Source organism: Theropithecus gelada, chromosome 14 (assembly GCF_003255815.1).
Source record: "Theropithecus gelada isolate Dixy chromosome 14, Tgel_1.0, whole genome shotgun sequence".
NCBI lineage: Eukaryota > Metazoa > Chordata > Mammalia > Primates > Cercopithecidae > Theropithecus > Theropithecus gelada.
Window position 1 is genome coordinate 67,338,129 of NC_037682.1, and position 8,726 is coordinate 67,346,854.

Genomic DNA, 8,726 nt, shown 5'->3' on the forward strand with positions numbered 1-8,726 from the left:
GCATGGAGGCCTGAACCAAGAGCTGGAACACAGACCCAGAGTCAAGAACAGGTCAGGTGGCAGTGGGGTGGCTGAAAGAGCTTCACAGAGGCGAGAGCCTTGAAGGTGAGGCCTAAGGGTTCAGGGAACAGATTTTGCCAGTGAAAAGTAGACAAGGCTGCTCAGGGGAGAGGGATCCACAAAGACATAGAGGCCTGAAAGTCAACTAGGGAAAGAAGAGCTGGTGTGCACAGAGCAGTGGTTGGTCTGGGGCTGAGGCTGGAAAGGTGGTGTGCAGGTAGAGGGTGAAGAACCCCTCGCAGGCCACTCTATGGAGTTCGGGCCTTCCAGCGGGAGGCTGCTCATCTGGGAGGCTGGACCGGACACATGGCACGGGGTGGAGCTCAGACTCTGGAGCTAATCTTACCTCCACCCCTTCCTGGCTCTGGGCACTATCTCCTCCTCTGTGAAACAGAGAATCTAATTCATAACGTTGCAGGAATTAAATGTGTTAAAGCACATTTAAAAAATAAAAAACACTGGCTGTGCATAGTGGCTCACGCCTGTAATCCCAGCACTTTGGGAGGCCGAGGCAGGCGGATCACGAGGTCAGGAGATCGAGACCATTCTGGCTAACATGGTGAAACCCCGTCTCTACTAAAAATACCAAAAAAATTAGCCAGGTGTGGTGGTGGGCGCCTGTAGTCCCAGCTACTCAAGAGGCTGAGGCAAAAGAATGGCATGAACCCAGGAGGCAGAGCTTGCAGTGAGCTGAGATTGCACCACTGCACTGCAGCCTGGGCAAGAGAGCAAGATTTCGTCTCTAAATAAATAAATAAATAAACACCTGACACCTCACAAGCACTCAAGAAGTGGTAGCCATTTATTAGGCAACAATTGAATTGTTTTAAAAAGTTTTTTTAAAGGGATGACTTTTTTTTTTTTTTTGAGATAGAGTCTCGCTTAGTCGCCGAGGCTGGAGTGCCATGGCGCGATCTCGGCTCACTGCAAGCTCCGCCTCCCGGGTTCACGCCATTCTCCTGCCTCAGCCTCCCGAGTAGCTGGGACTACAGGCGCCCGCCGCCTCGCCCGGCTAATTTTTTGCATTTTTAGTAGAGACGGGGTTTCACCGTGTTAGCCAGGATGGTCTCGATCAAATGGATGACTTTTTTTTAGATTGTTAAAAAAAAACCTTAATTGGCAGAGTATAGGTTTCATTTGGCAGGAGATGACAGGAGGTGATATCATAACGGCCCAGTCCAGGCACCACTGACAAGGGTTTTGATCAGAGTGACCTCAGGCCCATCCCCGGGCAGCACAGCTGCAGAGACAGCTCTCAGTAGTTTACATGTGTTGCCAAGCAATAATTGTTCTAAAGTTTTGAAATGCTGTTACACAAATGAAGATTTTAGAAAGTTAGCATTTATTTAGCTCTTACTATTATAATTAAAGTATCTAATCCTCACACCAACCTTATTGGACAAGTACTGTTATTATGCCCATTTTACAGATGACAAAACTGAGGTCCAAAGAGAGCTTTAGGCCATTTTCCCAAGGCCACACAACACAACTAAGGTCCACACCAGGCTTTTGAGTCCAGAGCTTGTTCTCATCTTTTTTTGTTTTTTGTTTTTTGGTTTTTATTAGAGACAAAGTCTCACTCTGTTTCCCAGGCTAGAGTGCAGTGGCACGATCTTGGCTCACTGCAACCTCCTGGGTTCAAGTGATTCTCCTGCCTCAGCCTCCCAAGCAACTGGGATTACAGGCGTACACCACCATGCCTGGCTAATTTTTGTATTTTTAGTAAAGATGGGGTTTCACCATGATGGCCAAGCTGGTCTTGAACTCCTGACCTCAAGTGATCCTCCCGCTTCGGCCTCCCAAAGTGCTGGGATTACAGGCATGAGCCCCTGTGCCAAGTGCTCTCACCTCTTTTTGGATCTGCCTTTCCAGTGGGAAACTGGATCAAGAATCCAGTTGGTGGTGGTGGTGGTGTTGCCATCCCAACACTGTGGTCTTTGAAGTTGAGCTATCTAAACTCTCCAACCTCCTGAATCCTGAACAGCTCTGTTCTCAGACCAGAGGGGAACAGAGAGACAGGGGTAGCCACAAAAGTTTCCTAATCTAGGGCATGACAGGCTAAGCTGCATTTGTTATTTTATTATATGTTTTAATTTTTTTGAGACAGGGTCTTGCTATGTTGTCCAGGTTGGAGTGCAGTGGTGTGATCACAGCTCACTGTAACCTCAAACTCCTGGGTTCAAGTGATTTCCCTGCCTCAGCCTCCCCAGTAGGTGAGGCCACAGGTGCTCTCTCTCTCTCTCTCTCTCTATATATATATATATATATATAATTTTTAAAAAACATATAATTTAGAGACAAGGTGTCACCATGTTGCCCAGGCGTGTCTCAAATAATCCCCCCCGCCTCAGCCTCTCAAAATGTTAGGATTATAGGCATGAGCCACCATGCCAGGCCCATGCCTGGCTAATTTTAAAATTGTTTTGTAGAGACAGGGGTCTCACTATGTTGCACAGGCTGGTCTCAAACTGCTAGGCTCAAGTGATATTCTCACCTCAGCCTCTAGAGTAGCTGGGACTACAGACATGAGCCACCATGCCTGGCTGAAGTTTTGTTTTAGAAAGCAGCTCTGAGAGGCCGGGCGCGGTGGCTCAAGCCTGTAATCCCAGCACTTTGGGAGGCCGAGATGGGTGGATCATGAGGTCAGGAGATCAAGACCATCCTGGCTAACATGGTGAAACCCCGTCTCTACTAAAAAATAAAAAAATTTTTTAAAAAACTAGCCAGGCCGGGCGCGGTGGCTCAAGCCTGTAATCCCAGCACTTTGGGAGGCCAAGACGGGTGGATCACGAGGTCAGGAGATCGAGACCATCCGGCGAACACGGTGAAACCCCGTCTCTACTAAAAAAAAAATACAAAAAAACTAGCCGGGCGAGATGGCGGGCGCCTGTAATCCCAGTTACTTGGGAGGCTGAGGCAGGAGAATGGCGTAAACCCCGGAGGCAGAGCTTGCAGTGAGCTGAGATCCGGCCACTGCACTCCAGCCCGGGCGACAGAGCGAGACTCTGTCTCAAACAAACAAACAAACAAACAATAAAAAACTAGCCAGGCGAAGTGGCGGGTGCCTGTAGTCCCAGCTATTTGGGAGGCTGAGGCAGGAGAATGGCGTGAACCCAGAAGGCGGAGCTTGCAGTGAGTTGAGATCTGGCCACTGCACTCCAGCCTGGGTGACAGAGCGAGACTCCGTCTCAAAAAAAAAAAAAAAAAAAATAGAAAGCAGCTCTGATGTAGCAAGGAGGAGGCCTGAGGGGTGAAGAGAGAGACAGCAAGCATCCAGGAAGTGTGTGTGGCAGGTGTGGGCTGGCAGGACTGTGGGCAGGGCCAGGAGAAACCCTGAGCCTAGCCATCTCCCAGGGATGCTCTGAAATCCTCCTAAGCCCTTGTGCCGAAGCAGGTACTTACCTGACTAAAATTATCAGTAGCCACTTGTGGCTACTGAGCCCTTGAAATGTGACTAGTCCAAATTGAGAAGGGCAAGAAACAAAAACCATCAGATTTCAAAGACTTAGTATCAAAAAAAGAATGTAAGGTGTCTGTCTGAATGATATTTAGATTAATAGCATGTCAAAATGAGAACATTTTTGAATATATGGGGTTAGATTGAAATAGTATTGCAATTCAAGTCACCTGTTCCATTCATTTTTTTGAGACAGAGTTTTGCTCTTGTTGCCCAGGCTGGAGTGCAATGCACAATCTCAGCTCACTGCAACCGCCACTTCCCGGGTTCAAGTGATTCTCCTGCCTCAGCCTCCCAAGCAGCTGAGACTACAGGTGTCCACCACCACGCCCATCTGATTTTTTTTTTTTTTTTTTTTTTTTTTTTTTTTTTTTTTTTTTTTTTTTGAGACGGAGTCTCGCTCTGTCGCCCAGGCTGGAGTGCGGTGGCGCGATCTCGGCTCACTGCAAGCTCCACCTCCCGGGTTCACGCCATTCTCCCGCCTCAGCCTCCGAGTAGCTGGGACTACAGGCGCCCGCCACCACGCCCGGCTAGTCTTTTGTATTTTTAGTAGAGACGGGGTTTCACCATGTTAGCCAGGATGGTCTCGATCTCCTGACCTCGTGATCCACCCGCCTCGGCCTCCCAAAGTGCTGGGATTACAGGCTTGAGCCACCGCGCCCGGCCCATCTGATTTTTGTATTTTTAGTAGAGAAGGGGTTTCACCATGTTGGTCAGGCTGGTCTCGAATTCCTGACCTCAGGTGATCCGCCCGCCTCGGCCTCCCAAAGTGCTGGGATTACAGTGTGAGCCACTGTGCCGGGGCCCTGTTTCATTCTTTTTTTCTTTTTATGGTTCTCTTTTTGAAATGGAGTCTCGCTCTGTTGCCCAGGCTGGAGTGCAGTGGTGCGATTTCGGCTCACTGCAACCTCCGCCTCCCAAGTTCAAGTGATTCTCCTGCCTCGACCTCCCAAGTAGCTGGGACTATGGGCGTGCACCACCACGCCTGGTTAATTTTTGTATTTTTAGTAGAGTCGGAGTTTCACCATGTTGCCCCGGCCAGTCTCGAACTCCTGACCTCAAGTGATCCTTCGCCTCGGCCTCCCAAAGTTCTGGGATTACAGGCGTGAGCCACAGGGCCCGGCCTACTTTATTTCATTTATTGATTTTTTTTAAGTGACTACTAGAAAACTTGAAATTACCCATATGGCTCACGTTGGACAGAGCCACACATCCCTCCTGGGAACCTGCCTTCTTTCCCTTTCACAGAAGCTGGGTGCTTAGCGGCGAGGGCTCGGCATCAGAGGCGTCCTCCTGGGGCCAGGCTCTTTCTGGGTTCGCTCCTGCTGCGGAACCACAGCGCGGCTCCTGCAACCCGCCGGCTCCGCTGTGCTCTGCCGCCCCCTAGCGGCGCCTCTTCCAAGCTGCCCTCCCGCTCTTCAGCAACATCCCACTTTGGTTGATGTGACTGGGCTGGCTCCAGCTACTCAGGAAGCTGAGGCAGGAGAGTCGCTTGAACCCGGAAGGCGGAGGTTACAGCTAGCTGAGATCACGCCACTGCACTCTAGCCTGGGCGACAGAGTGAGACGCTGTCTCAAAAATAAATAAATACATAATATAAACAATTGTTTGTAGGTTTGGGGAGTGTTACTTGCCCCTGCATGCATTCTAGGGTCCTAGCTCAGAACCTTTTTGACGAGTAAACAGAGGGGGTGGGAAGAAACTAAATTTCTTTCTTTTTTTTTTTTTTGAGCTGGAGTCTCACTCCATTGCCCAGGCTGGAGTGCAGTGGCACAAGCTCGGCTCACTGCAACCTCTGCCTCCCGGGCTCAAGTGATTCTCCTGCCTCAGCCTCCTGAGTAGCTGGGATTACAGGTGTATGCCACCACACCTAGCTAATTTTGTATTTTTAGTAGAGACAGGGTTTCACCATGTTGGCCAGGTTGGTCTTGAACTCCTGACCTCATGTGACCCGCCCGCCTTGGCCTCCCAAAGTGCTGGGATTACAGGCATGAGCCATCGTGCCCGGCCAGGAAGTAAATTTCAATGGGTCACTGGGCTGGGAAAACATCCCGCTGGACAGGCTTTTCCTGGAAAATTACCCAGTGAGACCAAGCCGAAGTCAACTCGGCCACCCTGGGCAAGGGGAGCGAGTGGGGAAGAGGTCATGGATCAACTCCACAGAGAACTCTGGATTTCCAGGGTGCATGAAGACATTCCCAGGGTTGTGCGGAATGGAAATATAAGTTCGAGAAGGAAATGAAACAATAAAAAATGTTCAACTGTTCAAGAAAAGCTTATTTGTGGCCGGGCGCGGTGGCTCACGCCTGTAATCCCAGCACTTTGGGAGGCTGAGGCGGGCAGATCACGAGGCCAGGAGATCGAGACCATCCTGGCTAACACGGTGAAACTCTGTCTCTACTAAAAAAATACAAAAAATTGGCCGGGCGCGGTGGCTCAAGCCTGTAATCCCAGCACTTTGGGAGGCCGAGGCGGGCGGATCACGAGGTCAGGAGATCGAGACCATCCTGGCTAACATGGTGAAACCCCGTCTCTACTAAAAATACAAAAAACTAGCCGGGCGTGGTGGCGGGCGCCTGTAGTCCCAGCTACTCGGGAGGCTGAGGCAGGAGAATGGCCTGAACCTGGGAGGCGGAGCTTGCAGTGAGCCTAGATCGCACCACTGCACTCCAGCCTGGGTAACACAGCGCGAGACTCCGTCTCAAAAAAAAAAAAAAAAAAAAAAAAAAAAATACAAAAAATTAGCCGGGCGTGGTGGCGGGCGCCTGTAGTCCCAGCTACTTGGGAGGCTGAGGCAGGAGAATGGCGTGAACCCGGGAGGCAGAGTTTGCAGTGAGCCGAGATGCCCCACTGCACTCCAGCCTGGGTGACAGAGCGAGACTCTGTCTCAAAAAAAAAGCTTATTTGTGTATTTTTTAAAGTGGATGATTATGGGTATCAAATCACGGTGACATTTATATTATTCCCATGGATGCATTTTATTTTATTTATTTATTTATTTATTTATTTTTTCTTTGAGACGGAGTCTCGCTGTGTCGCCCAGGCTGGAGTGCAGTGGCCAGATCTCAGCTCACTGCAAGCTCTGCCTCCGGGGTTTACACCATTCTCCTGCCTCAGCCTCCCCAGTAGCTGGGACTACAGGCGCCCGCCACCTCGCCCGGCTAGTTTTTTTGTATTTTTTAGTAGAGATGGGGTTTCACCGAACCCGGTGGTCTCGATCTCCTGACCTCGTGATCCGCCCGTCTCGGCCACCCAAAGTGCTGGGATTATAGGCTTGAGCCACCGCGCCGGCCCCATGGATACATATTAACAAGAGACTAACTGCTTTAAAGTGTCAACACTACAATAGTGCTGGAAATGATAGATTTTGCAAGTTTATTTAAACTTACAGTGAAAAGTTCTACTTATGTCAAGGTTCTACATAACTTTTTAAAAATTTATTTATTTATGTTGAGGTGGGGTCTCACTTTGTCACCCAAGCCAGAGTGCAGTGGTGTTTATCTTGGCTCACTGCAACCTCCGCCTCTCAGGTTCAAGCGATTCTCCTGCCTCAACTTCCTGAGTAGCTGGAATTACAGGCGCATGCCACCATGCCTGGCTACTTTTTGTATTTTTAGTAGAGATGGGGTTTCGCCATGTTGGCCAGGCTGGTCTGGAACTCCTGACTTCAAGTGATCCATGCACCTTGGCCTCCCAAAGTGCTGGGATTACAGGCGTGAGCCACTGCACCCTACCCAAAGTTCTACATGACTTTAAACACACAGAAGAAAAACACATCCTTCAAATTCTTGGAGGGGGAATGTGAGCACACCCTGAATCCCAGGACTCAGGCTGTATACCTGGGAGTGGTTCGTCTGAGTTGTAGGACTGCAGGATCAACATTCCTTAAGGATATACCAGACTCCACAAAGCGTCTGTGCTGGTGTACTTCCCCCTGAGCAGGCTTGGCAAGATCCATTGTTCCACATCCCTGTGAACGGGTAAAAGACGCGCCATCCCGAAATATGCCAGATTGGTATATTGACTATTGCAAGATGAAAACACTGAGAAATTGTAGTTTCTGAAAGGGTGAACTGACCTGTCTCTTGCTACATGCAGCAAGCAATAAAGATTCCTATGGGAGGAGTCCCTTCTCCACACCATAGAGAGAAAATAGCCCTTATCACCGGAGACTGGGAATTGGAGGTCACAATGGACCTGAATAAACATACTTAACAGTAACCCTTATATTCCACTTGGTTCACACCTCCCCACCACCATGTATCTCCTAAGTGACTTCCCCAGAAAATCTACTGCCCCACAGCCAGATTTTCTTGGTTCTGTCATTTCTTCTCACATGTATCACTCTAAAAAGTATAAAAGTGTCTTGCTTTGGCCACTTCTTCATGCTTCACCCTCTTATGAACATCCCCATGTGCATGTAAAATTAGTGAAATTTGTACACTTTTCTCTTGTTAATCTGCCTGTTGGTGATTTCATTTCTAGATCCAGGGGAAGAGCTCACTAAGAGTTAAAAGAAGGAGTTAGAGGTGATCTCTGGCTCCCTGACACTTCATAAACTTGATGACTGGGTGGGGGTCTGCAGCATTCGTGAGGCAAACACATCCATCATCTCTCTGGGGAAGTTCAAACTAAGCAGAGGTTACTTGGAGCCAGGACCTCAGACTCCCAAGTCTGGTGAGTCAGGTTTTAGGGGTTTTGTATGTGTGTGTCTTGCTTTTTGTTTTTTGTTTTTTCAAGACAGGGTCTTGAAAAACAAACTTGGCTCACTGCATTCTCAAACTCCTGGGCTCAAGCAATCTCCCACCTCAGCCTCCTGAGTAGCTGGGACTACAGGCATGGGCCACAATGCCTGGCTGATTTTTATTTATTTTTTTTTTTTGAGACGGAGTCTCGCGCTGTGTCACCCAGGCTGGAGTGCAGTGGCGCGATCTCGGCTCACTGCAAGCTCCGCCTCCCAGGTTCAGGCCATTCTCCTGCCTCAGCCTCCGAGTAGCTGGGACTACAGGCGCCCGCCACCACGCCCGGCTAGTTTTTTGTATTTTTAGTAGAGACGGGGTTTCACCATGTTAGCCAGGATGGTCTCGATCTCCTGACCAAGTGATCCGCCCGCCTCGGCCTCCCAAAGTGCTGGGATTACAGGCTTGAGCCACCGCGCCCGGCCTGCCTGGCTGATTTTTATTGTTTTTTTTTTTTTTTTTTTTTTTTG